General features: G+C 60.7%; 1 pseudogene; it reads right to left on the minus strand.

Moving 5' to 3' along the window:
* Positions 1-1,374: 1,374 nt before the first annotated feature.
* On the minus strand, positions 1,375-5,430 carry LOC123381686 (annotated as a pseudogene).
* Between the last annotated feature and the right edge of the window lie 22,106 nt (positions 5,431-27,536).

The following is a 27,536-nucleotide window of genomic DNA, read 5'->3' on the forward strand; positions in this document are numbered from 1 at the left end:
GTCTGCAAAGATCAGGATACAGCTTCCACACCACCCAGGCTGTTTACCACTCTGCCTTGACCTTTCCTTCCTAATTGCAGAGTCTCACAGTCACCAGAGGGGAGAGCCGGGGCCCTTCTCAGGTCTTTCCTGAACATGCACCCAGCCCATGCACGCAAGCATCCTAGAGGCTCAGGAATAATGGGCCAGAGGTTCTAGGTCCTTATTCCCTAAAGCTCCTCACCACTCGGCCTTTCTTCCAGTCGTTCTGCTCGGTTCAGCCATTGCCTTAGGCAGCCGAGATTAACATATGCCTTGAAATGTTTTGAACATTTAGTGCCCTCCGGTAGCCACCTCACCACTGGGAGAGTTGGTGGCCAGCAAGAAGTCACAGATGACACCAAGGGTCTGGACCTGGTGTTTCTCTCCTGTCATGGGGACACCTTCGGGAGGAGCAGATACCTGACACGGACGGGGGGGCAGGGGAGGCCCGAGGCCCACAGGGGTGTGTGTCTGGCATCTGGACTGAACAGTTCGGTTCAGATGGGGTGGGATCGATGAGGCCCAAGGGACGGGGCCCTGGGGTCCTTCAGGCTGAGGAGGAAGATGAGGGGAGCACAGGGGACTGAGGAGGCTCAGGTTAGACAAGACAGAGCTGAGCAACTCCTCTGGGGGAAAAGTGGGTCAGGTCCAGGCTCACGGGGACAGACCTTGAGGCCACTGTGCTACGGGAAACAAGTCAGTCCCTAAAGGACCGATATTGGAGGACCCCGCTCATGACGGACGGAGAACAGTCAGATTCAGAGGGGTGGGAGGAGCAGTGGGTGCCGGGCCTGGGAGGGGGATGGGTGTGGGAGGGTTAGGGTCTAGTGGGCAGACACAGAGTTTGGGGTGACGAAAAAGTCGTGAAGATGGATGGAGGGGACAGTTGCAGAACAGTGAATGTACCTATTGCCACTGAATTGTACACCTGAACATGGTTAGCATTATCAAGGTTATAGGGGCGCCTGGGGGGCTCAGTCGGTTGAGCGTCCAACTTCGGCTCACGGTTTGTGGGTTCGAGCCCCGCGTCGGGCTCTGTGCTGACGGCTCGGAGCCTGGAGCCTGCTTCAGATGCCGTGTCTCCCTCTGTCTCTGCCCCTCCCCGGTAGCTCACGGTCTCTCTCTCTCTCAAAAATAAATAAACCTTAAAAAAAATAAAAAAATAAATAGAAAAGCATCCGACATAAAATTGGAGGTGTTTACAGCAGCAAGTGACATGGAAATTGTAACAGTTGGCCAACATCACGGAGAAATAGCGGTGGCAATGCGGACCGCCCTGTGCTTGATGTGAGAAGGGAGACGCGAGGTGGAGAGACTGCAGCAGTCACCCTGGCCGGGGCCTCTAGGAAGCGCACAAGGCAGGTTTGCGGGACAAGCCGCAATACCTGTCATCCGCCAGAAACATTTTAGTGGCAGTGACAGGGCAAGCGCAACACCCACAAACCGCAGGGACTGAGGGAGGCCAGGGGGTGGGGGGGCAGTCCTGCCCCAGCGGGCGGCGGGCTATGCCCAGGCTGCCGGGAAGCCAGGCGCCAGCCAAGGGGGTCCTGATCCGGCCTCACCTTCACGTCCTGCCCGCGGCTGCAAGCGACCTTTCAACGCTGACCAGGAACCCGAAGAGCAAGGGGTCTTGCTGGAGCCGCGCCCCCCGGCAGGCCCCCGGTCAGGCCTAACTGTGCCCGTGCCGGATGCGGGCGGCGCCGGGCCTCGGCCATGTTCCGCGACCGGACAGAGAAAGGGAGCGGCGACAGGCCATCTGCTCTGACGGCTGGGGTCAGGGTGGCACCCCTGACGGACACTAGGCCAGCCCGTCATCAGTCCCGGATGACCCGGTGACTCTTGGGCACGGTCACATACCTCAGCTTCTTCATGACGGCGGGTCAGCCCAGCAGTTGTTCGTCCCACAGGTACTCGGGGGACAGCACCTTGGTGGGCTTGTGGTCCAGCAGGTACCTGTTCAGGTGGCTCTCGTCGTGCCACACGGCCTCGATGCCGTGGGCCCGGTCGACCGCCATGGCCTGGTGAACAGGCCGAAGTGAGCCGCAGGACCTCGGCCATCGACCCCCCGAAAAAGCCTCCCGCGTGGTAAAAGTCACCCTTGTCCCTGGGGACGTGCGCCTGGGACTGCGTCCAGTTCTCGTAGGTGAAGGCCTCGCGAGCCGCCCCATAGAGGCTGGGGGGCAGGGTGCCAAAGAGCAGGGACAGGATCTCAACGCCCACGTGGTCGCGGAACCTCATGTCCACGTCCGCGCACACCAGTTAGTCCACCTTGTGGAGGAAGCGCCGCCGGGAGAAGTTGCTGATCATCTCCATGCGGTGCATGGACACGTCCTGCCAGCGTGAGTAGCTCCAGACTTCCAGGACCAGCACCTGCCTCCCTTCCCCGAGGGGCACGCGGGGCACATCCCCGGCCGGTCGGTGAACACGTAGTAGGTGACCTTGTGTCCCACCATGAAGTGCTTCTCTGCCGTCTGCAGGAACAGCTCCAGGAAGGCCATGTATCTGCAGGGACAGGGGACAGGGCGGGAGGAGGGTCGCTGCCAGAGGCTGGCGGCAGGAGCCCAAAGCCAGGGGCTGCGGACTTGTGCGCCTGATCGAGGAGGCAGACCCTGGGCTGCTTAAGGAACAGCCGCTGTCCTGGCCTGTCCTGGGCGAGTCTGCCCGCGGCGCCTCCCTACCCTCTGCCCCCGGGGACGGGGGCCATCAGCGCCCCATCTTACAAAGGGGAGCGAGCCTGAGGCGGAGGAGGCTGGAAACCCGTGCAGCCACGAGTCAGCATGCTGGAGCCAGCAGCGCACCCCCGTGCCGAGCTCCCCTGGCAGACCCCCTCCACCCGCAGGACCCGCCCCTGGCAAATCCCCTGCAGGTTCCCACCTGCTGTGAGGGAGTCGAGACCCTTCGGGCACAGCTCTGGTCAAGGTGCCCTCGCAGACTTCGCAGAACCTGCAGGGCCGGCCACCTGCCCCTCTTGGCTCAGTGGTCGGTCCCTGGACCCCCAGGACTGTGTCTGCCCCTGCAGGGCCCTCCCTTGAAGGCTACTGGGCCCTCAGTCAACGGTGGGTATTCCGAGAAGGCGTCACCCCCCCATCTCCCCCAGATCAGGACAAAGGCCCAGCATGTGGCCAGGGGAGGCGAAAGAGTGCTCCTGGAGGAAGAGGGGGCTTGCTCGGGCCCCAGCACTGAACCGAGCGTGTAAGCTTCCAGGTCCAGGTCTGTATCTCCCCAACCCCAAGAGGTTGGAAGTCTTCTCCAACCGCCTCCCATGGCTGGTCCCTCTTTGAGGGGGCTCGCTGCTCCCCACCCTGCACACAGCAGCTCCCCCATCATCGGGCAAGTGCGGTGAGCCCCTCGGTGACAGTTTTTTGAGCAGGCCCTCAGACTACTTCCCGGTGCTTGGCCCAGAAACCCCTCCCACAGGGAAGGTGGGCACTCCGTTTCAATAGGGGACATGCACACACACACTCACACACACACACCCCTGCCCAGCCACCAGTCAGGTCACCAGGGGCAAGTCCAGACCCAGCCGATGTGATCGTGGGTTCACAGCTCGACTCGGGGAGTCTGGTTTCCTCTGAGGACATGCCCACCACCTGCCCACCCCCTGGGGACTGCACTCGGAGCCCAGAGGGGACACACGCAGACAGCCAGCTCACGCGCAGCAGGCAGCTACTGGCAGTGGCCGAGGACCCTGGGCAGTGAAGCTTCTGGTTGGTGATTTCAGCCGCTTGTCTCCAGGGACTGGAGTAGGATTCGGAGGCGACCCTGTGCCCTTCTTACTCCCTGCACTTGGGGCCAAGACCCGGGAAAGGGGTTGCAAAGGCCTCAGGGCCATCCTCTGGGGTCTCGGGTGAACTCTGCAGAGGGAGGAAGCCCCACCTGTCCACACGCAGGCCCAGCACCTACGAGCTTTCACTTCCCCCATGGCGATCCCGAGAGAGGATGCTGTCGTCAACCCCACTTTCCAGAGGCTCAGAGAGACCACGCCACTTACCTGCGGCTGCCCAGCTCATTCAGCGGAAGTCACCTGTCCCTGGAGTCCCAGGGCCTCACTGGTCAGCTCCCTCACAGGAGCCTGGGGTCTGCCACCGTGTGCTGTGCCTGACCTGGCTGTCCCCCCTCCATGACCGTCACCCTATAAGGGAGCACACAGGAGTCCAGCTCCACAGGCACTGGCTTCCTACCCGTCCAAGGAAGCACTCAGCCTCCTCCCTTCTGCTACTGTGGCCGGAGGAGGGCTCCCCTGCCACCTGGATGTTGGGGTGCTCTGCTCCTTCCTTGACTCAGCAGAGGAGCAACCTGGGGTCATTGGTGGGTCTGGAGCTGCCTTCCTGGGTGACGTGCAGCCTTCGGAAAGGGAGCCAGGTGGTGTCCACTCACTGAGCCCGAGAAGACTGCTGAACACGTGGACCTTCACATTAACCCCTAGGAGGACAGGCTGGGTCCCCACCCGCTGTGTGCTGAACACACAGCCAGACCTGATGTCCTCGGTCTCTCCTGCATCCCGGTCCCCACCCTCTGTCATCTCATCTACTTACTTTTTTTTTTAATGGTTATTCATTTTTGAGACACAGAGAGAGACAGAGCATGAGCAGAGGAGGGGCAGAGAGAGAGATGGAGACACCGAATCCCAAGCAGGCTCCAGGCTCTGAACTGTCGGCACAGAGCCCGATGTGGTCGGGCTCGAACTCACGGACCGCGAGATTCTGCCCTGAGCTGAGGTCCGATGCTGAAAAGACTGGGCCACCCAGGCGCCCCGTCACCTACTTACTTTTTGATCGCAAACACCGTTAGTCCGATGGTGGTGTTCCAGAGCCGGAACTGCTCATTCAGGATGTCTATGTTGAAAGTCCCTTCCCAGATGATGGGGGCCAGCCAAGGGGTGAGGACAAGGACATCTTTCCTACTGCGGCACAAGAGAGCCACCCTGTGTCAGTAGCATGACAGTGAACACACGGAGGGCCCTGGTGCATCACCACCCCCACCTGGGACCCCACCCCACCCACCCAGCCTGTACCCCATCAGGGACCCACAGGGCTGACCCTCCTTCCAGACGGCCTTCACATGTGCAAGAAACAAATGACATGGAAATCAAAACTCAGACTCGTGCAAATCACTCGCAGCCCTTAGCGAACACTGGACCCTGCTGGACCTCAGTGTGGGAGCTGGGATTTGCCGGCGAGGGGTGGGGGCCGTCCTCCGGGAAGGAGGAGGCGCCCCTTGGGCATTCTTTGGTGGAGAGAGAAAGGACGGAGAATATTTGGTGGGCTCCAAATTCAGACTCAGAAGCTGCCGAAGCAAGTTCCTGCCAAGTTTTCATTGAAACCGCCTTTTAATGTATATGGTGAGTTTGGAGGGTTTTCAGCAAGTTAGTGACGATGGTGTTAGCACCTTGGGCTGGGGGTAAACCATCCTGAGATAAAACAACATGATGGGAGTGAGTCTGCAGGAAGATGGAGACCAGACACGTCCCAGTCCCAGGGGAGGCAGCCCCCATGGGAGCAGGCGTCAGAGATGCGGGTCGTCCTGGGGAGGGACTCGGGCAAGTGAAACCCAAGGGACGCAGCGCTGGTCACCTTCAGACGGACAGGTTTCTGGTCTGGGCACCGGCAGCCCAGGTGACAACGTGAGGAAGCAGAGGCCCCAGCAGATCCCCAGCGAGAAGTGTGACCGGCACCCCTCTCTGAGAAAACAGAGCACAGCCCCCATCCACAGCCGCAGGCGCGGACCCTCCCGCAGCAGGGCTCATACCAGGACCAGCGGAGAAACTCTGGTGCAGCGTGTGGGGTGAGGCGGGCGTGGGGTGTGTGCTCTTCTCGAACCAGCTTTCCCCGGGGCTGGGTGCTGGCCACTCAAGTCTCTTCCTCTGCATCCTGTGTCCCCACATCAGAATTTCCAAAGAGCCCGGGCCCTGGAACGTGGGCCGTTTCTGAGTTTTCACTCCCAGCTTCCTCAAGGGATCAACCATGTGCATAAATCTCTCCTTTTTCAGGACACAAGACGTCAAGTGGAGTTTCTGGGTCAAATTTTATATCATTTGTCAGGTACAAGCCTCGGCTTTCAGCCTCCACGGTCTCCTGGGCCACTGAGAGCCTTGCTTGGGAAAACGGGGGTGCAGAGCCCCAGAGACTATGATCTCCAGGAGGGATCGGGCAGGCGAGCTCTGAGGGGAGTGACCAGGGTACCTGGGGTGACCGGCCTAGCAGGGACCGTCCTGACCCCGGCCCCATACCGGCCCCCACGACGGTGGCGGTTGAGGAAGGAGCGGACACTCGTATGGGTAGTTCCCGCTCTGGCTCGAACGGGGGCTCTAATCCCGGAACTGGCCCCAGGGCTGAAGCTGGAGCTGGCCCCATCTCTGCAGCTGGGGCAAGAGACAGTGCTGGACCTGGCTCCAGCTCTAGGGAAGGTGCTAGAACCGCAAGCACCTCCAGAGAGGACCCAGACCTGCTTCTGCAGCCGGATATAGCTCTGGAGCTGAAGCTAGAGCTTCTGCTGTAGACTCTGGCTCTGGCTCTGGCTCCCGAGTGGGTGCTGAAGCGGCTTCAGCTTTGGCCCTGGAACTGCAGCTGGCCTTGCAGCCAGTGCGAGCGACACAGCTGGTCCCAGAGTCCCCGGGGGGGTCCAATTCTGGAACTGCTGCGGGAGTTGTCCATGGTGCTGGAGCTGCTTTGGTTCGGAGCTGGCTCTCCTCGCGGCTGCTATGCTGGACCCGGTGCCGGGGGCCCTGCTTGCATCATCGGTCCTGGATGTGGCCCTCCAGCTGGTGGGAAAACCGGCGGGGGAGCTGGTCGGAGCCCCGGCGTTGGCTCCACCTGCGGAACCAGTGTCCGGGCGGACGCCGACTCCAGAGCCGGCGCTGGAGTGGACATGGGCTCCGGCACAGGAGGCGGGAATGGAGCCGGTGCCAGAGCAGGACGTGGCTGGGATGTCGGCGCCGGAGCTGGTTCTTTGTCCGGAGGTGGCATCGGCTCTGCGTCTACCACTGGTGCCCAAGGCAGCTTTCGCTCTGGAGTTGGCGCAGCAGCCGGCACTTGCGGGGCTTCTGCTCCGGACCCGGTATGAGAACTGTTGCTGTCGCAGGCTCTGACCCTGAACTCGGTCCTGACTCTAGTTCTGGAGCCGATGCTGGAGCCGATGCTGGAGCCGATGCTGGAGCTGGCTCTTCCTTGCAACCTGGCACTGGCGCTACATGGGGCTCGAGCAGCTTCTCACTCTAAAGTGGGCACTGGAGCGACCACCGGGGCTGACACAGTAGTTGGCGAGAGAGCGGCCACCGTCTCTGGAGGCAGTGCTACAGCTGGCATCGAGCCAGGGCTGGCTGGTGGGAGAACTCCGACCCTGACCTTGGACCTGGCACTGGAGCTAAAGCTGGAGTGGCCTCGATCTCGGCAGTTGAATCAGTGCCGGACCTGGAGTTGACTCGAGCTGGCAAGTCGCTTGACCTCGGGCTCTGGAGCCAGTTCTGGCTGTGGTTCTGGGCTGGTGACAGAACCGGCTGTGCCAGTGGCTCAGACGCAGAGGCCCGGGCTCAGACTGACTCTGGGTCTGGAGCTTCGGCGGGAGCTGGCTGGCTCTGCAGGTCTCTCAATCTCTTGAGCCGGTGCCGGAGCTGACTCTAGGGCGGGATCTGGCGCTGAGGCCACTTCCGGTGCTGACGCTGGCTCTGGAGAGGTTTCCAGCCTTAGAGATGCCTGTATCTCTAGTCGTGCTGCCGGAAGCGATGAGGACTAGGTCTAGTTCACTCCTGCCTTGTCCTTTGCTCTGGAATGTACGTCAGTCCGACTCAGACTCCAGAGCTGGCTGGTGCCGGACCTGGCAAGTCGGTTGATGACAGAGCTGCCTCTGTCTCTGCAGCCGGTGATACCGCGGGTAACTATGCTGGTTGCAGCCCTTCTGCTGGTCCTGGAGCCGGTGCTGGAGCTGGCTGTGGTTCCGGGGCTCTCACGTGAGCTGATGTTAGAACAACGGCTCTGGACTTGACACTGGATCAGGTGAGAGAGCCGGCCCGAGCTCCGTAGCTGCCGCTCTGTCTGCTGCTGGGCTTGTGCCGGAGAGGGCTCTAACTCCGGATTCGGTACCAAAGAGCTGGCCCTGAAGGCAGTGCGAGCTTTGGAGCCGGGGGGCTAGCCGGCACCGTGGTCGGCACTGGTGCCGCAAGAGGACGAAAATTGGCCACGTGAGCGCCTTCCCACCTGCCTTTGCAAAACCAGAAAACGTTCCAGCGCCGCGCAGAGAAGCCCCAGCCCGAGGATCCACCCCAGGGCGTCTTCCTCACCTGTAGACCGTATGCGTGAACATCAAATACCTTTCTTTTCTTCCCTTCCTTGTCTTCTTATCGTGTAACATAAGATGCATTAATAACGGCTCACTTCACATCATAGGATGTAAGTCACAGGATATCAAAGACAAGCGTGGACATCCCCTGAGAGCTCAGCATCCTTCTCAGGGAGAGGATTTGTGTGGTTTGAACTGTACGTGGGACAGCTGTGCTACGTTAGGAGGGAGGATGATTTTCTCACTCTCTTTATTTGGAGCTTAACCTGGAGAACCTCAACTACCACAGCGCTAAACTGCCTTCCCGTTCCCACTTTAAGAGTCTCTGTCACTTGTGGGCCTTAGAGACCGAGAGCCACGTAGCATAGCGTGCAAAGTGCCTCCCCGGTCCAGGCCTCGCGCTGCGTTCTGGGCTCTGCGGGCACCTCCTGGGAATGCCGAGAAGTGCGTGGCTGATGCTTTCCTGGCTGAGGACACAGGTGACCCCCCAAGCCCTCTTACCTGGAAGAGGCCACATTGTGGGCTCAACCTGCCGCTCGTGACACCGGCCAGAAACACCATCAGCACCCAGACTCCCGGAAGAGAAAAGCGGGCCTCCCGACGCGAGGCCTCAGAAAACAAGCCAGAAACGGTCTTTTCGGAATGTGGACTTCCACAAAGGAAGTCAGTACAGAAGATGCTGTATTCCCTCTGACATGCGTCTCGGGTGAGCAGGGATTTTTGCCTCCTGGTCATTGCCCGTTAGGACACATGCTTGACATGCTCTGTTTCCTGTATAGTCGTCTCCTTTAAGGCTAAATATTCTCACTCTACAGTCGGGACAGAGAAGAGGAAATTATGGCATATGCATGCCAGAGGCAGCCACCACCTGGAAGATTATCATTCCTATTTTGATTTCTAGTTGTCCCTTGTGGGGCGTGTCCTCTGAATGGGCCCACCCCCAGGCACACAACGGCCCGAACCAGGCTAACCAGGACCAAAGAGCTCCCATCCGGATCCTGATGAGCTTCCAGAGAAGTTCTGTGTGTTTGTGTGAGGGAGAAAGACAGAAGAAGAGGGAAAGCGACACGACTTCGTGGTTTTCAAGCTGCTGTCAAATCCGATCGCCACTGAGTAGAGAAAACGCTTGACAGAATCCAACACCATTTCGTGATACGAACGCTCAAAGCAGAAACAGAAGGGAACTTCCTGAGCGCTCCTACAGGCCACCTGCGAACAAGCCACAGCTCCCGTTACCCTGAACAGAGAAAAGACTGGAAGCCTTGTCCCTGAGTTCAGGAGCCAGACGGACGAGGCCCAAGTCCCCGGCAGCAGCCCACGCTGTCCTAGAGGTCTCGGCCGTGTCGACGAGGCAAGAAAGGGGGATAACAGGCATCTAGATTGGAGGGAATGAAGGAAAACCGTCTCTACTTGCAAACAACGTGACTGGGTATACAGGAAATCGTACAGAATACACAGAAAAGCTTCCAGAGGTAATAAAATAGTTCAGCAAGGCTGCAGGATCCAAGCACAGTACCAAGAAAGAAATTGTACGAGACAGTAAACTGGTGCAGCCGATGCGGAAAGCAGCATGGAAGCTCCTCAAGACATCGAAAAAAGAAACACCACGTAACATGACAATTCCACTTTCGGGTATTTACAGGAAGAAAACGAAACACTCACGCCAAAAGATATCTTACCCCCGCCCCCCAGCATTACTTACAGAGTCAAGACGTGGAAGGCACCCAAGCGTCCACGTGGATGGACGGAAAAAGAAGATGTGGGAGTGTGCGCACACAGACACGTACATATCACAGAATACTAGTCAGTCATAAACAAGGAGGAAACCCATTTGTGACAACACAGACGAGGATATTATGCTAAGTGAAATAAGTCCGACAGAGAAAAACAAATATCATATCTCCTTTGAAAGTGGGATCTTAAAAACAGAGCTCAAAGAACTCACAGATCAAGCGATCACACCGCCGGTTGCCAGAGGCAGGGGCTAAGGGATGAGTGAACCGGGGAAGGTGGTCAAAAGGTACAATCTGTCGGTGATAAAAGAAATAAGTCTAGGGACGTGATGTGCAGCGTGGTCACTATAGTTAATACCGCATTGCACGTGTGGAAACTGCCAAGGGGTAAATCTGAAAAGTCTCTGTAACAAGAAAACATGTGCAACCACGTGTGCAGATGGACGTTAACAGGACCTGCTGTGTGATCACTCGGCCATACACACAGCTACCCAATCATCGAGGTATATACAGAACTGACTGCATGCCACGCGTCAGTGAAACAAAATCATGGGCGCCCGGGGCGCCCAGTCGGTCAAGCGGCCGACTTGAGCTCAGCTCATGATCTCACAGTTCGTGGGTTCAAGCCCCGCATCGGGCTCTGCGCTGATGGCTCAGAGCTGGAGCTGCTTCGGATTCCCTGTCTCCCTCTCTCTCTGCCCCTCCCCCACTTGCACTCTTTCTCTCTCTCTCTGAAAAAGAAACACTACAAGTAGGTGAACTGAAAGACAGCATCACGAAAGCTAGAAGGCACCCTACTGAATGGGACAATGAATCGGCTAAGGACATATATCCTAAGAGACTTGCATGTGGAATGCATATTAAATCTTACAACTCAATAGGAAGAAACTGCGCATCCAATTTAAAAATGGGAAATGCAGGAGCGCCTGGGTGGCTCAGTCGGTTGAGCGTCTGACTTCGGCCCAGTTTGTGATCTCACAGCTCGTGAGTTCGAGCCCTGCGTCGGGCTCTGTGCTGACCGCTCAGAGCCTGGAGCCTGCTTCTGCTTCTGTGTCTCCCTCTCTCTCTGCCCCTAACCCACTCACATTCTGTCTGTCTCTCTCAATAATAAATAAACGTTAAAAAAAAATTAAAAAAAATGGGAAATGCAGCTGAGGAGACGTTTCTCGACAAACGATAAACAAGTGACCAACAATGTTCCACATCGTTCTTTAGGATGGAAATCCAATCAAGGCCACAATGAGATACAAGTTCACATCCACCAGGACGGCTGTCATTAAAAAGATAGATATTAAGAAGTGTTGGCAAGGATGCGTAGACGTTGGGGTCCTCCTCCTTTGCTGGCAGAAATATAAAGTGATGTAGCCCTTTGGGAGACTCTCTGGCCATTTTTCAAAACGTAAACACGGAGTATCCGTATGATCCAGGGATGAAAACCTGTGAAAAGCCTGACCGTGAACATTCACAGCATTGCCACTCACAGTTGTCCAAAGGTAGAAACACCCCCAATGTCCATCGACTGCTGAGTGGATACAGAACACGGCCTATCTACACAATAAAAATGATTTGAAGAACATTATTAGGCTTGAGCCCGACTGAACTCCCGGTCCATGCCGCACTCATGGTGAACCTTGACAACATCAACTGCATTAAAGGAGCCTCCGGAAACCAGCACATCTGCGTTATTCTGTGTATAGAAAAGGCCCAACACAGCCTCCCTAGCTACAGCTGGGCACCTGCTACCAGGTCATTACAGGAAAAATGACCTCAGGTGTGCCCCTGCTCCCAGGTGCCCCAAGGGGGTCGAGGGCAGTGGTGGTGGACGGTGCTCCCCTTGGTGCTGAGGATCCGCCCTCTCACCTGCTGGATGACGGGGGTCCCCGATCCTCCATGGAGGGACGGAGGTCTCCAGCCGGTCCCTTCATACACAAACAAGGACAGTGCAAGACAAAGGCCCGGGGACAGGCAAAGGATCCCATGTCTCTCGGGGCGGCTAGGGAGTCGAAGGGCACCCAGACCTGCCCCGGCACCAGAAAGTCCTAAGTGGACTCTGGGCACCGGCTGAGCCCCGTGCAAGGGCTAAAAACTGTGGGCGGGCACGGATCGCCCTGCAACAGGTTGCGCACACCGAGTGCGCACGACGAGGCCCCACAGCAACAGGAGGAACCCTTCCAACACCACCACGGATGTGCACCATGCTGGACTAGGAGGGTTGGAGTCTCCGGGGCGGGGTGCGCGCTCTCCTGGCTGGGTCCCGGGACGCGGCTAAGTGAGGACAGAGGCCCACGAGCTGAGCCCGAGCCTTCCTTCCCCTGCTCCAGGTTGCCTCTCCTCCCCTGTCCTGGTTGGAGGGCCCCAGTCCTGCCCCAGTGTCCCCACCCCTGCCTCTGGCGTCCCCACCCCCTGCCTCCTGCTACCCTCCAGCCCTGCTGAGAGCCCACACTGCCCCCAGGCTGGGTGAGCGATGTGGTTCCACCTCAGACCCTCAGGGACAGTTGGGAAACAGGCCAGGAAAGGCGGGTACTGGCCCAGGGCAGCTGTAGGAAACACCTGTGCGCTCACTCCTCTGTCCCGGCTGTTACTGGCCATGTGAAATTCTGGAACGAAAGGTACGGCCAGTTTTAGGCGGAATACAAAATGTAGACACTGTGGGGAGGGCTGAGACCCAAGAAACACAGCAGGTTTCCGGGAGAGATGTGCGTCCCCCAACATCCCCGCCCCTGCCCGGCGGCCCTGCCGCCCCAGACCCTGCACGCCAGCCACGGTGTCGCCGCCGGGGTGCTGGCCGGGGTCCAGCGTCTGCCATGACCCTAATTGTAGAGGACCTTGTTTCAGAAAATCTAGAACAGGGTGTTATGCAGACATTGTGTGTGATACCTTGTTCCAGTTACTGGCATATTTCCTACAGGATGTTAGAAATGAGAAAGAGAACAGTGATGGGCCCGGAGACACCCCATAATCCCACCGCTGACCTCCACCTCCCCTGGCTCCCAGGTGGGTCCTGGGAGTTTGAGTCGGCACCAACCTGGGAACAGGGTGCTTGGCTTTCCGCGGCATCGCCCTCGGACGCCCCGGTGTCATGGCTCCAGGGACTGACCGGCTAGAGGTCACCTGCTTAGCCCACACGCGTGTCCAGACGGGCAGGCTGCAGGCCCCGGGCGCTTCTCCCTGCCCCTCCGCGTCAGCTCTGTGCTGCCCCTGCCCCTCGCCTGGGGGCCGTGTGGACTCCGCTCCCTCCCACTACTCGCTCTGCCGCAGTCCGGCGGCCACCACGTCCCCAGCCGGAGAGGGAGGGCCGGCGAGAACACCCGCAAGCGACGTATTTCTGGCGTCTGTGCCCGGCTCGAGCGGCACCTGCTCCGGTCAGCTCCATGCGCACACACCCCGTCCCGTGCCCTGCTGGATTCTCAGCCCTCAAACTGTGCCAAGTGAGGAATAACACTTCACATCTCGCTGACTCACTGGGACCGTCCCAGAGCCACGACAGATGGGAGCCGCAGCCCCGTGTCCATTTACTCATCCCCGCACGCGTCAGCAGCCGTGTCTGTCTGCTGCTGTGTGCAGGCACCCGCACACGATGGTGAAGCTCAGACACCACCCCGCCCTCGAGCTCACAGCCTAAGGGGTGGGACGGCGACTCCCCCACGGTCAGCAGCTGGGGGCCACAGAGGCAGAGCATCCCCACCCTCCCCAACCTGCAGTGACCCCCGACTCATGGCCCGACATCCGGCGCCCTGCGTGAGCTGGTCCAGACGCCCTCCCCCGTGGGCACCCCTCACCCCACTCCGGCCTCCCTAGGGTCTTCCTCCCCCAGGGAGCCCACGGAGCCCCGGCCCCTCAGAGACCCCTGCCGCCACCGCCCCTCCCATGGCCCCCACCCAGGACGTCGTCATCTCCAGGGTTGGAGCCTCCTCAGGCTCCCGTGCGAGCTCAGGCTTTGGGTCGGATTGTCCGGGGGGCAAACCCACAATAGGGCCATTTCCCAGCCCTGTGACCCACAAGCTCACGTGGTGGGTGTCAGAGCCTCATTTTCTTCGTTGAAAATGGGGTCTGTGACTCCCATCTCAGGAAGGTGAGCAGGAGGCACGGGGGTCACCTGGCTGGGGGAGCCCCAACCCAGGACAAGACCTGTGATGGTCAGGGCAGGGCTCCATGAGGGTGAAGACTGAGTCCCTCGTTCCCGTTCACGGCTGGACTTGGTCACTCAGAGCTGAGTGCCCTTGATCCCGGGGCTGCAGTTCATGTATAAGAAGGGGTGAAGTCAGTGAGCACCCCGGGGGTCCATAGCAACTCTAACCACCCCCAACACTCAGACATCCCCACGATGTGCCCCCCCCTTCCTGGCCTCCCTCCCAACCCTCTGACCTGGCCAGGGCTGCAGCCAGGGACAGGCTGCCCCTTGTGTCCCGGGCCCTGGCAGGAAGACCGTGGGAGGAGGTGGAGAGAAGGAGGGGGAGGCGAGAGGTGACAGGCCGATCCTCTCCTTGCCCGTACTTGGTGTCCACCGTCTCCTCCAGGCCCCCTGCCCCGGCCGTGCACCCAGCTGGACCCTGGGGGGGAGCGTGGGGTCTGTGACAGCTGGGACGGTATAGGTACATTCGGCGACCCTCGTGTACCCGCGTGTCCAACCCACCCGGCCCTCAAGTCTGCAGCCCACTGGCTGGGGTGAGGCTGATCGGAGGGCTCAAGGATTTGGGGTTACAGGGCAGCAGTCTGGAGGCAGGGCGCACATGGGATCAGTGGCACGGAGCCCCCCAGGGAGGGCACACAGCTGTGCCAGGCCGAGGACACGAGACCCAGCTGCCCTTTGCTAGGGAGGTCTGTGTGCCTGGCACATCTCCTCCCCATCCACCCAGGAGGAGAGCCTGGGCCCTGTCCACGCTGACGTCACTCCACACCCAACCTCAGGGCCAGGTGGGAGACTGAGGCCAGGGACTGGCCCAGGATACGTGAGGTGGGCAGATTCCAAGCAGTGGGGATCTCCGTCCTAGACCAAACTCAGTCCTCCCCTGGGGTTCACCCTGGGAATGAGACCCCTGAGATCTCGTCGGATCCCTATCAACGCCATACGAGGTGGGGCTGTTATATCTGGATGTCCCCAGACCGTACAGGCAGAAACACGCGCACACAGACACACAGACACACACACACACACACACACACACAGACACACACACACAGACACACAGGCACACTGACCACCCGGCAGCGGCTCAAGGGGAGTCCACCCTGGAGGGGTCAGTGACACCGGGGCAAGGAGAAGGGGACTGGAGCCAGCTCTGCCTAGGGGCAGGGGCGCCCAATGTGCTGGCAGCATGACCAGGGCTCAAACATGGGGTGGGGAGACGTGCCAGCCTGATGGCCAGCGGGGTCTCCAGGGTACCCAGGGGGCTGCCTGGGCTGGGCACGTCCCCGGGGCACCCTGAGAAGACAGGGTTTGGGGTCCTGTGTCCACCACCAGCCTGGAGCTAGAAGGAGACACCCCCCTACTGGGAGCGCGCTACGGGACAGGCCTCAGCTTACTCCTGTGTAAATTGGGCTGCATAGACGTGGTGTCCCAAGGGTCCCACAGGCTTGTCTGCTGGACCTGGGCCTCCACCCCTGCCCCAAGATGCTCCTGGTCCTGGGAAAATGCTTTCTCCTCCATCAAGGTCCTTCTGAGCGGAGTGCAGCCTGAGGGCTTGGAGGACCGAGGACCTGGTTGGGCAGCACGTGGCCGAGCAGCGGACCCTGGTGTGGGGACCGAGGTCAAGACCCTCCTTGTTGGAGCCCCGGGGCCTCATTAGGAAGGGCTTCCAGAGGTAGTGTCCTGGCTGGGGTGAGGAAGCCTTAGGAATGAACGGGGCACCGGGATGGGAGAGGTGGAACGGGGGACAAGGGAGGCTTCTGAGGTCTTCACATCGCCCGTGGAGCCCGCAGGTCCTGCCCCTGTGCCCCCCTAGGGCCAGGGAGGGCTGCTGCCTTGACTACATCCAAACAAAGGTGTGTGTTTTGTTTTCTGGTTTCCAAGCCTGGGACTGTCATGCTGGTGCTGACCACCAGGGGGCAGGCTGTGTCCACTGTGCTCAGTGAAGCCTCTGGAGTGGGAAGGGACGCTCAGGGGTCAAGCTGGGCGTCCCCTGCCCCCAACCCAACATGTACCTCTTACTATTAGTCTGCATGTCCACAGCATGAGCTGCTCAGATGGAGGTAGGGACTCTGAGATCCTCTCTGGACGCATTCAGCTCCTGTGCCTCTCACCCTGAGCAGGGGCTGTTGGGCCTGGGGGCTGGAGTCAGAGGTCCCGTGAGGTCCCAGCCCTCCAGGAGCTCACAGCCCAGAGGGGGAGGTGGGTCAAGGCACAGGAGCGAATCCGTGTGAAAGGAAAGACCAACACTGTCGGGAAATGAAGCAGGGTGAAGGAGGGCGGCAGGGGCCCCTGAGTGGGTCTCACAGGCCTCCAGGGTGGCCCTGATTCTGGGACCCAGAAGGACAAGAGGACCAGTCCCGCACATGTCTGCAAGCAGTGTGCTGCAGGGAGGAGCAAAGCTGCAGAGACTCGGAGGCACAGAGGGTTTGTCTGGAGAGGAGCTGAGGAGGAGCCAGTGTGGCCAGAGAGAGCTCGGGAGGGAGGAGGGTGGGCCCGGGCCCCAGCCTGGAGGATGGGCTGTTGTCTGTGCTGGGGGACACATTCACCTTCCTTGGACCACCTCACAATTTCTGTACCAGTCTCCCGGCTCAGCTCGGCTGGGAGCCTCAGTCTCACGGTCACCCAGGAGGCCAGGGCTGCAGCCTCAGCTGAGGCTCGACTGGGGCAGGGTCCGCCTCCAAGACCACGACCGGACACGTGCTCTTGGCAGGATTCGGCTGGGACTGGGGGGTCTCAGGACTTCTGTGTCTCAACCCGGAGCCTCTGCAGGTTCTTGGCACTGGGCCTCCTGGGGCAGCTCATATTATCTGCTCTTGCTTCGTCAGAGAGAGACACACACACAGACACACACACTGACACAGAGACAGAGAAAGGACCCGGGAGAAAAGGAACCCAGAGACGCCACAGGCTTTCATGAACCACCTTGGAAGCGACACCCATCGTTATATTCTCTCCCTCAGAACCAGTCACACGGGCCTTCCACCGGGGAGGGGAGGGGATGTCACGAGGATACAAGAGGCTGTGTCAGTGAAAGAGGGCACGTGTCAGAGATAGAGACCCCTGTGCGTGCTGTGACGCCACAGTCTGATGCCAGCCAGGACAGGGCTGGTCCTCCCGTGGCCCAATCACAAACTGGGAGATGCACAAGGCTGGACGGTCACACCACAGAGGGGAGAGCATCCCTCACGACCCAGGGCCAGAACGGTTCACAGGCCTCTGGGCCAAATAATGCACCAAAGCCAGTGCGTTCCCTGGGATGGAGGCCAGACCCGTCCCAGTCCAAGGAAGGCGGCCCCCACGGGAGCAGGCGTCAGAGATGCGTGGCGTCCTGGAGAGCGACTCGAGCAAGTGAAACCCAGGGAGGCAGCCCTGGTCGCCTTCAGACAGGCAAATCTCTGCTCTGGGAACCAGCCGCCCAGGTGACAAGGTGAGGAAGCACAGGTCCCCAGAGACAAGTGTGATGGACTCCCGTCTCCGGAAGAGAGATGCCTCAGGCAGAGAGGAGGGACCGGGGCTCCAGGGGACGCTGCCAGCCTGCCGGGAACCAGCCCCTCCGGCTGAAGGTGCACTCAGGTGGCAGAGGGGACCTGAACGGGACAGCGGTGCGTGGCTTGCCTCGCTTTCCCCATCCAAGGCCAACGTCCTCTGAAGCCCTTGCCACTCCGCCCCTCGTCTCAAAGCAAAGTGGTCTCTTCACTCAGGTTCCCTGTGCCCATTCAGGACAAGGATGCCTCCCGGGAAGAAAGAGGAGAGCCGGCGGGGCTCACCCAGCCCGGGGGCCCTGGCAGACAAGCCGGCACTCGGCCTGTGGACCACAGCCCTCTCCTGCCCCCACCGGCACCGTCTGCCCTCTGTCTGCTGACCCCCACCTCCCAGGAGAGGAATCCAGCCCGATGACCGCCTCGGGGACGGCCTGGGAAGCGCTGGGTGGAAGGACAGGTGAGGGAAGACACAAGGGGTGTTCTCGACTCCCAGATCTGACGACCGAAGTCTGGGAGGCGAGACGAAGATGGGAGGAAATGCAGGGTGTGCATTTGCACGTCTTCCTAAGAGGAGAGGTGGGTGGGTGACCCAGGGACTTGGGCGGAGACATGATGCCTTCAAGGGAGCCGGGAAGAGGATCCGAGAGAACCAGAGCAAACCCACAAAAGCACAGGGGCGGCGGGAGGTGCAGGAGACATACGTGTGCGGGTCGTGCAGGGCCCCCACCCTTCGCTCTATGTGTGTGTGTGTGCGTGTGTGTGTGTGTGTGTGAGTGTGTACAATGGTTAAAAACCTTGGTGAATATGGCTTACGTGTCTTCTTTTTTTTTTTTTTTTTAATTTTTTTTTCAACGTTTATTTATTTTTGGGACAGAGAAACACGGAGCATGAACAGGGGAGGGGCAAAGAGAGAGGGAGACACATTATCGGAAACAGGGTCCAGGCTCTGAGCCATCAGCCCAGAGCCCGACGCGGGGCTCGAACTCACGGACCGCGAGATCATGACCTGGCTGAAGTCAGACGCTTAACCGACTGCGCCACCCAGGCGCACCTTACGTGTCTTCTTAAGGTGAGGAGGGCCATGGGGACAGCGCTCCCCCTTGCTGGCTGCGGGTGAGAGGCCACACCACCTCCTGGGTGGGGTCCGGGGCTCGCTTTTGGGATCCAGGTGCGTGCACGCAGCGGGGAGCAGACAGGGTGCTGAGGGCACGCATGGACGCATCCACAAAGGAACAAGGACAGAAGCGGTTTCTGCTCTGGGCGGTGGGGCAGAGGCTGTTAGGGTCTTGTGCTTGGATTTGGGGAACTGGGGCTGGCAAGGCACAGCTGTCCCGGTGATGCCCCCTCAGGGCACCCGAGTCCACCTGCCCCTGGGGGAGCACCTGCGACCCTCCTCTCTGCCTGAGGGCTCTGTCCTGTCCCTGGGGCGCCTCCTCTCCTGCCAGCCGGGGCCAGCCTGCCACCTGGGAGCGCAGGTACCCCGATTGCCCTGGGGACAGGGCCGGTCCGGGTAGGACACTGTCTCCCAGCGGACTTGAGCGCCAGGCCGCCCCGGTGCTCCCCCTCCTCCTCCGGGCTGCGTGGGCCCAAGTCCTCCTCTGCTCAGGGACCACCCTCTGTCCAGGCTCCACACGCTGGCACTTAGGGCAGGTCGTCTGGACCTTCTGGACTCGTGCTTCCTTGTCGGGAACGTGGGCAGAGGCCTCCCTCCCAGACTCGCCAGAGGGGACACGGCCAGGAACATGCAGACCGTGTCAAGGAAGATGCCACGTGGGGGACCCCGTTGGGTCGTGCAAACCGATGAGGTCACGGCGGTCGGCACACGGCAGGCACCTGAGATCCCCGGCTGAATTACGGAAGGAGGGAGGGAAGGAGGGAGGGATGGAGGGAGGGAGTGAAACCACAGAAGCGGGGTCCACACCAGGTCAGGTCAGAGGGCGTCACAGCTCGGACCCTGGAAGGGGGCATGGGACACGTCCTTCTGTCCCTCCAGCGCTGACCTTCCTCCACGTGGGACCTGCTGACCTCCTGGATCATCTTCACCTCCTCCGCAAACAACGCTGAGTGTTCCCAAAATGGGGACAGCGGGCAGGGGCCAAGGAGGGGCTTCTGGAATCCTGTGCCCTGGGGGACTCTGGGCAGCCTTCCAGGTGGCCATTTACGTCCTCCAGGCACCGGGCCACGAATCCACCTCATGTCTCAGGGAATGCACCAACCCATCTGAAGGCCCGTTATGTCCCCGTGTCACAGATGGGGACACCGGGGCTAGTAGCACAGCCTGGGTCACTAGTAAGACGAGCTGGGTCAGGAAGCCCATCTCCTTGACTTTGGATTGTCCTACCCGCAGGCGTGTATCTTGGTGTCCTGGGGCTCGGGGTCCCTCCTCCTGGGGGATCCCACCACCTGCCGAGGGCCCCTACCCACTGAATCAGGAGAGCAGAGCTGACCAGCCTGCCTGGGGCCCCACATGGGGCTGGGGAAGGGCCGACCCCGGGCTCTGGGGGCTCGCCCAGTACTGGGCCAGCCGGTCCCCTGCAGGACAAGGACTTCTCACTGGGGATTGGCTGGGGCCTCAGCTTCCTCACGTTGTCACCGGGGCTGCCGTTCCCTAGACCAGAAACCTGCCCGTCTGAAGGTGACCACCGCTGCCTCCCTGGGGTCTCACTTGCCCGAGTCCCTCCCCGGGACGACCCGCACCTCTGACGCCTGCTCCCGTGGGGGTCGCCTCCCCTTGGACTGGGACAGGTCTGGCCTCCATCCCGGGGAACGCACTGGCTTTGGCGCATTATTTGGCCCAGAGGCCTGTGAACCTTTCTGGCCCTGGGTCGTGCAGAATGTTCTCCCTTCTGTGGTGTGATCATCTGACCTTCTGCATCTCCCGGTTTCTGTTTGGGCCACGGGAGGCCCAAACACGGGAGGTTTCTGTTTGTGTCCTCTCTGGCTTCAGGCTGTGGTGTCACAGCACGCACGGGGGTCTCCACCCTGAGACCATGCCCAATGTCACTGGAGGGGCATCCATATTCCCACCTAATCCTTAATCCATTGTGATTTCAAAGTCAATGGAGAAAAAGTCTATTTCAAACGGCCACAAAGTACAAAAATGAATCTGTCCCGTCTGAAAAGTCGGTGCAGACCCAAAGGTATCTCTTGTGAGATTCCACTTGAAGGAAACCTCCAGAGGAGGTAACAGCACATGGAGAGAAAGCAAACTGGGGGTTCCCAGGGGCTGGAGGGGGCACGAATGGGGAGTGAGGGCTCTGGGTACACGGTGACCCTTGGGGATCGAGATATTCTGCAACAAAATTCTGTGGCGAGGTTCACAGCGTTGTGAGCGTACCCCGTGCTCAGGAATTGCACAACGTAAAATAAATAAAACATTTTATTGAAGATGAATATAGATTATAACTAATGAACAAATACCATAACAGCTAAAAAATCGAAGAGAAAAAGGATAAGGGAGAAGAGGAAGAGACATTTTGGTGGGGTTCGGGGTCAGGGATTGGAGAATGAATTTGAAATAAAATATAAAAAACAAAAAATAAAATAAGATAAAAAAAGCACCCTGTATAGGTCTTCAAGCCCTTGATTTTTGGCCGACATCCATGTGGGATCAAGGGCAGTGGCAGGGGCGGGGAGAAGGGCGATGGCAGGAGCAGTGTTGGGATCAGAAGCAGGAACAGTGGAACCAGGAGAAGCGGGAGCAGAAGCAGGACCCAGCTGACTCTGCTCAGTTGCCTGCTGTCCCTGCACAGGTCCCAGGTCACTTGCTGGCTCCCAGGCCCCTGCAGGAGTCGCCCCAGACTCCACCCCTGACTGCAGAGACTCCGAGGACCTCGATGCCCTTGGGTCGGGCTCTGGAGCCGCACCGGCTTCCGCTCCTGCCCCGGACTCTTGAGAAGGAAACAGAGTGATGGTTGCAGTGGCATCAAGGCGTCAGGTTGAGAAGAGGGACGGTCCCACCTCACACCAGCGCCAGCCTCTCCGGGGGCCTTTGCAGACACACAACTCACCCCAGAGCCTCCCCGAGAAGCCATGGCCAGGAACCCACATCAGGACCACTGCCCCCCTGCAGGCCGCAGCCCAAGGCTCTCAATGTCTGCTCCTGGCCCCACACCAGCTCCCGGGGGCTCCTCCCTGGGTGGTTCAGCACTGCCCTGGCCCCGTGAACACATCTCCCACACCAGCCTTCTCACCCTCGGGCTCTGGCTCCGGGGGCTCCGGGTCCTCATCCCAGGACCGGTGAACCAGGACCCTGTGGAGGGGCCAGGGCGGTGAAGGAGGCCTTCCCAGGCCAACTCCAGGCCCTGCTTCCTGAGACCTGCGTGCGGCCACTCTCTCCCTGGGTCCAGGGTGGCCCTCCTGGGCGACGGGGCACTCGCACAGCTGTGTAGGACAGACGAATCGGGATTCCGACAGTCGCCTCCCGATTTCATCGGTTGATTTCTGTAAAGACAGTGACCCGCGGACAGCCCGGAGACATCAGAGCCCTGCCCAGCCATCCTCAGTGTCCTTCCGCCCTCCCTCCCCGCTGCTCCCAGATCGGACACAGACCTGAGTGTGCACAGCCCTGCGCCTGGGACACAGTGACATCCACCTACAGGGCTCGAGATGAACCTTGGGGACGAGAGGGCCACCCCAGCACAACCTGTCCCTGCCCTCCAGCCTTGACAGGGGTGTGAGCCTGACCCGCCCACCAGGCATCTAACCCCCTCATCAGTCTGCACCTGCTCAGGTGGGCCCTCCACACACGACCCCTCCTTCCACGCGCACACACACACACACACACACACACGGGAGGGGACGTGGGGCCGCACAGTTCAGATCAGAGTGGTGTCGGTCTGGACTGGATGTCTCTGGGTCTCCTGTGTTACCTTTGGGTCCCTGCGAGCTAGAGACCTGAGGCGTCCTGTGCACGACCTGACCCACTGTCTCCCAGGTCGGGAAGGGTCGCGGCCACGGGCTCCCCCGAGCCGGCAGCCGCGGGACACGGGCATACAACAGGAGAACATGTTCGTCAGGTGAAGGTGTCCCAACGAATGAGCCCAGTCAGGCGCTGTCTCCAGAACGTGGGTGCCTGGTGACCCGGGTTCCGAGTTCTGTGGGGTCTGTTACCAGGGAGGTGAGGTCACTTCCCGGGGTCCGCTTACCCGGCTTCCTGCTCCTACAAGAGCCCCTCCTAGGCTGCAAAGGGGCTCCCCTCCACCCCATGCCCTGTCCCTACAGTGACACCAACACAGCCCAGACACGTCACCGCGAGGCCTGGTGCGGCCGGTGCCGCGGCCTTGGGGCCACAGAGCTGGGTTCAGACCTGGGTTTTCCTCCTGACCAGTGCTGGGAACCTACATTGTGCCTCCCGGAGCCCCCGGTCACCCGTCTGCACAGTGGGGTCCTTGTGGCATCTACTTGTAGGGGCGCCATCAGGGAGACACCTGTAGACACGTCCCGTGCCTGCTATCCCATGAGGCTCGTGGGCACACGTGGCCGTGGAAGGACGAGGAAGGGGTGGGCCTGGCACGGAACACACTCACGCGGGCCTCGGTCCTCTCCGGGTCCAGGCACAGCCACCCCTCCTGCCTGGGTCCCAGGCCCAGGGAAGGTGGAGGTGAACTCGTTCACACCCTGTGCCCACCGGACACGCACTCCAGGGGCCCCACTGCATTTGGGCTCTGGTCCCAGTGCATGGTCTGGACCTACATGCTGGGCGGTCCCCACTGTGGCTCCCAGCCTTCCTGATTCCTGGTCCTACGTGCCTCTGTCACCCCCTCCCCTCCCGGGTGGACGGCCCATGTGACCAGGTTCTAAGGGCTAGAATATGATGACCGGGTGTCGTTTCTGAGCCGATACATGGAATTTCTGGTTTCCTCTCTCGTGGGTCCATTCTCTGTCTCTGCCTCGGACTCTGTCTCTCTCTTTGTGTCTCATAGGCGCAGGTCCTGTGAGCTCCAAGGTCCAGGTGACAACCCTCAGAAGCCTCCCTTGTGGCTCGTGTCCCTCCCCTGGCCCAGTGCTCAGGTCCCTCACGAGGCCTCCTCTCCCCAGCCAGGGCTCTCCCTGGGGAACCACTTCCTAATGAGGACCCGAGGCTCCAAAAAGGAGGGTCTTGACCTCAGTGTCCACACCAGGGTCCACTGCTTGGCCATGTGCTGCAAACGCAGGTCCTCAATCCTCCAGGCCCCCAGGCTGCCCTCCGCTCCGAAGGACCTTGAGGGAGTAGGAAGCATTTTCCCAGGAGGGGAGAACAGAGGGCCAGGGATGAAGATCCCAGAACACAGAGTCGTCTATGAGCCTGTGGGACCCTTGGGACACTGTCGACGCAGCCCAGTTTAGGAGGAGGAAGCTGAGTCCTTCTGTGCTGTAGCCCCGTCCACACTTCCTAGCTCCAGGGGCCCAGCGTGGTGGACACAGGACCCCAGACCCCGTCCTCCCCTACTTCCTGGCAATCCTCCCGGACACCTTGGGGATCCCCTGACCCTCAGCCGGCATGTCTCAGGCTATGTGGTGGGTCCCGGGCTATTGCCAGGAATCCTGATGTCCCTGCCCCATGGCCCCACTGCCTCCAGCCTTTCTCTTCTTTCCCCCTATTACCCACCCCCTCCCACTGTCTCCAGTCGGACAGTCAGAATATGTGTATGTGTGTGTGTGTGCGTGTTTGTGTGTGTGTGCACGCGCCTTTCTGGAGATGCCCAGAGGTCACAGCGTCACACGGATGGGGTGTATAGGGACCCGCGAGCATCTCAGGGCCTCTCATTCCCAGGGAGAACCCCATGTGGGGGTAGAGGCTGGCCTAGGATTGGAGACCAGCCCTGCTCCTTGGACCCTGCACACCTCACTTGTCCTAGGCCAGTCCTTGCCTCTCCTGACCTCAGTGTCCCCCCTGTCCCTGAGGGTCAGACGGGGAAGTGCATCAGCGTGGCCCTGGCCCAGGCTCGCCCCCGGGGGTAGGTGGATGGGAGATGCCCCGGGTACACAGGCCTCCCTCTCCAGGGTCAGCCGGGTCTGTGTCATGGCCAGGTATGCCCAGGGACCAGCACTCAACACCTGTGGATGATCCAGAGGTGACGCTGACGTGCATGAATCCAATCGCTCCCCACCTGGCTGGTCCCCCATGTTCCTACCTCTGCCAACTACTCTGGAACCCCAACCTTCCTGAGCCCCAGAACCATGCCCTCCCCATCCAGGCAAGCCTCAGGGTGTGAGGCCAGGTGAGTGGACATCTGGGGACATGACGGCCAGTGACTACACCCATCCCACCCAGCTGGCCTGGACCGCAGACTCCACCCCGGGGTCCAGGTGCATGGACCCTGGGGCATGGCTGGGCCAGGGTCCTGGAGGCAGCAGTGGAGGCCGACTCAGGGCAGGGAGAAGTCGGTCCTCCCCCTGCCCTTCTCCTTTCCTCCTTCCGGCTTGTCTTCCTGGCAGGACCTTGGACAGAGGTCCAGCCTGGGCCTGGCTACAGCCCTGGGTGGAGTCAGAGGGTGGGAAGAGGCCCCTGGAGGCCAGGGGGCACCTCCAGGAAAACCAAGTGTCAGGGGGCTACTTTAACTGGCCATCCCCGGGCACTCAGTGATTTCAGCCCTTTGTATACATGAGCCGTGACCCTGGCACCGGGTATCAGCCCATTCCTCACCCCAAGAGGCACGTATCCTCCCCAGCCGAGGCCCCGTCGGTGGCCGGTCCTCCCTCCAGCCCCAAGAGGTCCAGCTGCTCCACAGGCTCTACATCTTCCGCGGCTGGAGCCCGAGCAGCCATCAGGGGCCTGGATCCGGGCCCTGGAGCCCCTCAGGGAGGACAGGTGGTGAGACCGGGCAGGAGCCAGGAGAGGGCCGAGTGGAGGCTCCTTGAGGTCAGGGCCTCCTGCTCAGCCCAGACCCAGGTGTGTGCTGACCCCTATGGCACCTGGACCCCAGCTGCCGGGCAGGCTCCGGGACAGAGACCACAATGTGGCTCCTGGTAGCTCACAGGTGTCCCTGTGTCCTGTAGTTAGACCTGTCCTACCAGCTGGACTCCCTCCTGGTGGGCCAGCAATATCTGTGGCCAAAAGGAGCAGGCCACCGTCAAGGTCTGGGAAGAATGAGTGGCCAAGCACAAGGGGAAGGATCACCCTCGACTCGGGGGGTCCCTGCCCGGGCTGGCGTGGGCTCCGGAGGTGGTATTCCAGCTCTCTGCTGACCAGCCCTGTGCCCAGAATCACCTGCCTCCCTTCTCTGGGCCTCACTCTCCTGCTCTGTGAAATGGGTGATGCAGACTGACCCCTCCCATGGCAGGAACAAGGCAGGACCCCAGGGCCCAGGCTGTCCTCCCGGTCCTTCCCAGAGACTCCAGGGCCTGCGCTGGCCTCCCAGTCCCTCCCGGAGACCCTAGGGCCCAGGTTGTCCTCCCAGTCCCCCCCAGAGTCCCCAGGGCCCAGGTTGCCCTCCCGGTCCTTCCCAGAGACATCAGGCGTCAGCTCAGCCTCAGCCTCCACACGCCCCGGGGCAGCCTTGGGCGCTCACGAGCTCTGTGTCTCAGGTTCCAAAAGCACAGCTCCTCACTGCCCCCGTCCCCCCAGCCGGCGGGCGACACCGCATCACCGGTGCCGGCCTGGACGTGAGGATCAGCAGCCTGGACGAGAGCATCCGCCGAGCTGGCAGGGGGAACGTCCCTTGGTCCCCTCTCCGAGTCCACCGAGGTACAGACCTCACTTGAACAACTCCTCTGACAGGAGACCATCTCTGGACCTGCCGGGGAATCCAGCCCCGGGAGGAGGCGACGACCTGCTCTGCTCTACAGAGGAGGAGACTGAGGCAACATCATCCTCCCAGGCCGGTGCTTGGGAATCCATTCTTGCCTGGGGGCAAATACGAAACCCGCGAGCTCCCTCCACATTTGGATGCCGTGGCTCTGTCGACACTGCCTGATCACGACCCCTGCACCTGGCAAGCTGCGGTGACCCCCGACTCCTTACCTGACATCCGAGCCCCGAGTGAACTGGGCCAGATGCCCTCCCCAGGGTGTTCCCCTCCCCCCTCCCTAGTGTTTTCCTCCCCCAGGGAGCCCAGCATCCCTGCCCCTCGAGCCCCCTGCTACCACCGCCCCGCTCCATGGCTCCCATCCAGAGCACCCTCATCTCTAAGGCTGGCTTCAGAGGTCACCTCCTCGGGGTCCTGCGAAAGCCCACGCTTCGGGTCAGAGCGACCCGGGCTCACACCCACAGTGGGGCCACGTCAGAGTCCTGTGACACGCAAGCTCTATGCCAGCTTCTGGGACCTCGGTGCTCTTTTTGAAGATGGGGTCGGTGGCTCCAACCTCCGGTGGGTGTGTGGGGGATGAAAGCAGGGAGGTGAAGGTGTCCGAAGTGGGGGAGCTTGTCGGGGGAGGGGGCTCTCAGGAAGGCACGGGGAGGGGATGGGGAGGAGGGAAAGGCGCCCTGACCTCTCCCTGCCCAGACTGGTGTCCACCTCCCCCTCCCTCTGCTCAGCCAGGCGCCCGGATGAACAGTAGAGTGGAGTGTGGGGGCCAGGTCAGCAGGGTGGGGGTCTGTCTCGTTTCCCTCTTGCCCCATGTCTCCATACCCACTGCGTCCAGCCGCCCTGCCTGGGTGGAGTGGCCGTGGCCCCAGGCCTAAGAGGATATGAGGGTCACTGAGCGGGCGGCGGAGATCGGATATGTGTGACCCCAGGATTTGTGGGCTCCTGCCGCGAGGTGGTCCTGTGCACGCATTCCCATGGTCCCGGTGCACCTGCGAGGGCTCCACCTGCCTCGACCTTTGGTGGGAGCACCTCCCCGCCCACAAGGCTCCCGCGCCACATCCTGCCCGAAGGTGGGAGCCAGGGGCCACTCTAGCCGGACTGGTGAAGCTCCTCCTCCAAGCGCTCATGGAACAGTCGGGAAACTGAGGCCAGGAGAGGCAGGGACTGG

Source organism: Felis catus, chromosome D4 (genome assembly GCF_018350175.1).
Source record: "Felis catus isolate Fca126 chromosome D4, F.catus_Fca126_mat1.0, whole genome shotgun sequence".
In the NCBI taxonomy this organism is placed as follows: Eukaryota; Metazoa; Chordata; class Mammalia; order Carnivora; family Felidae; genus Felis; species Felis catus.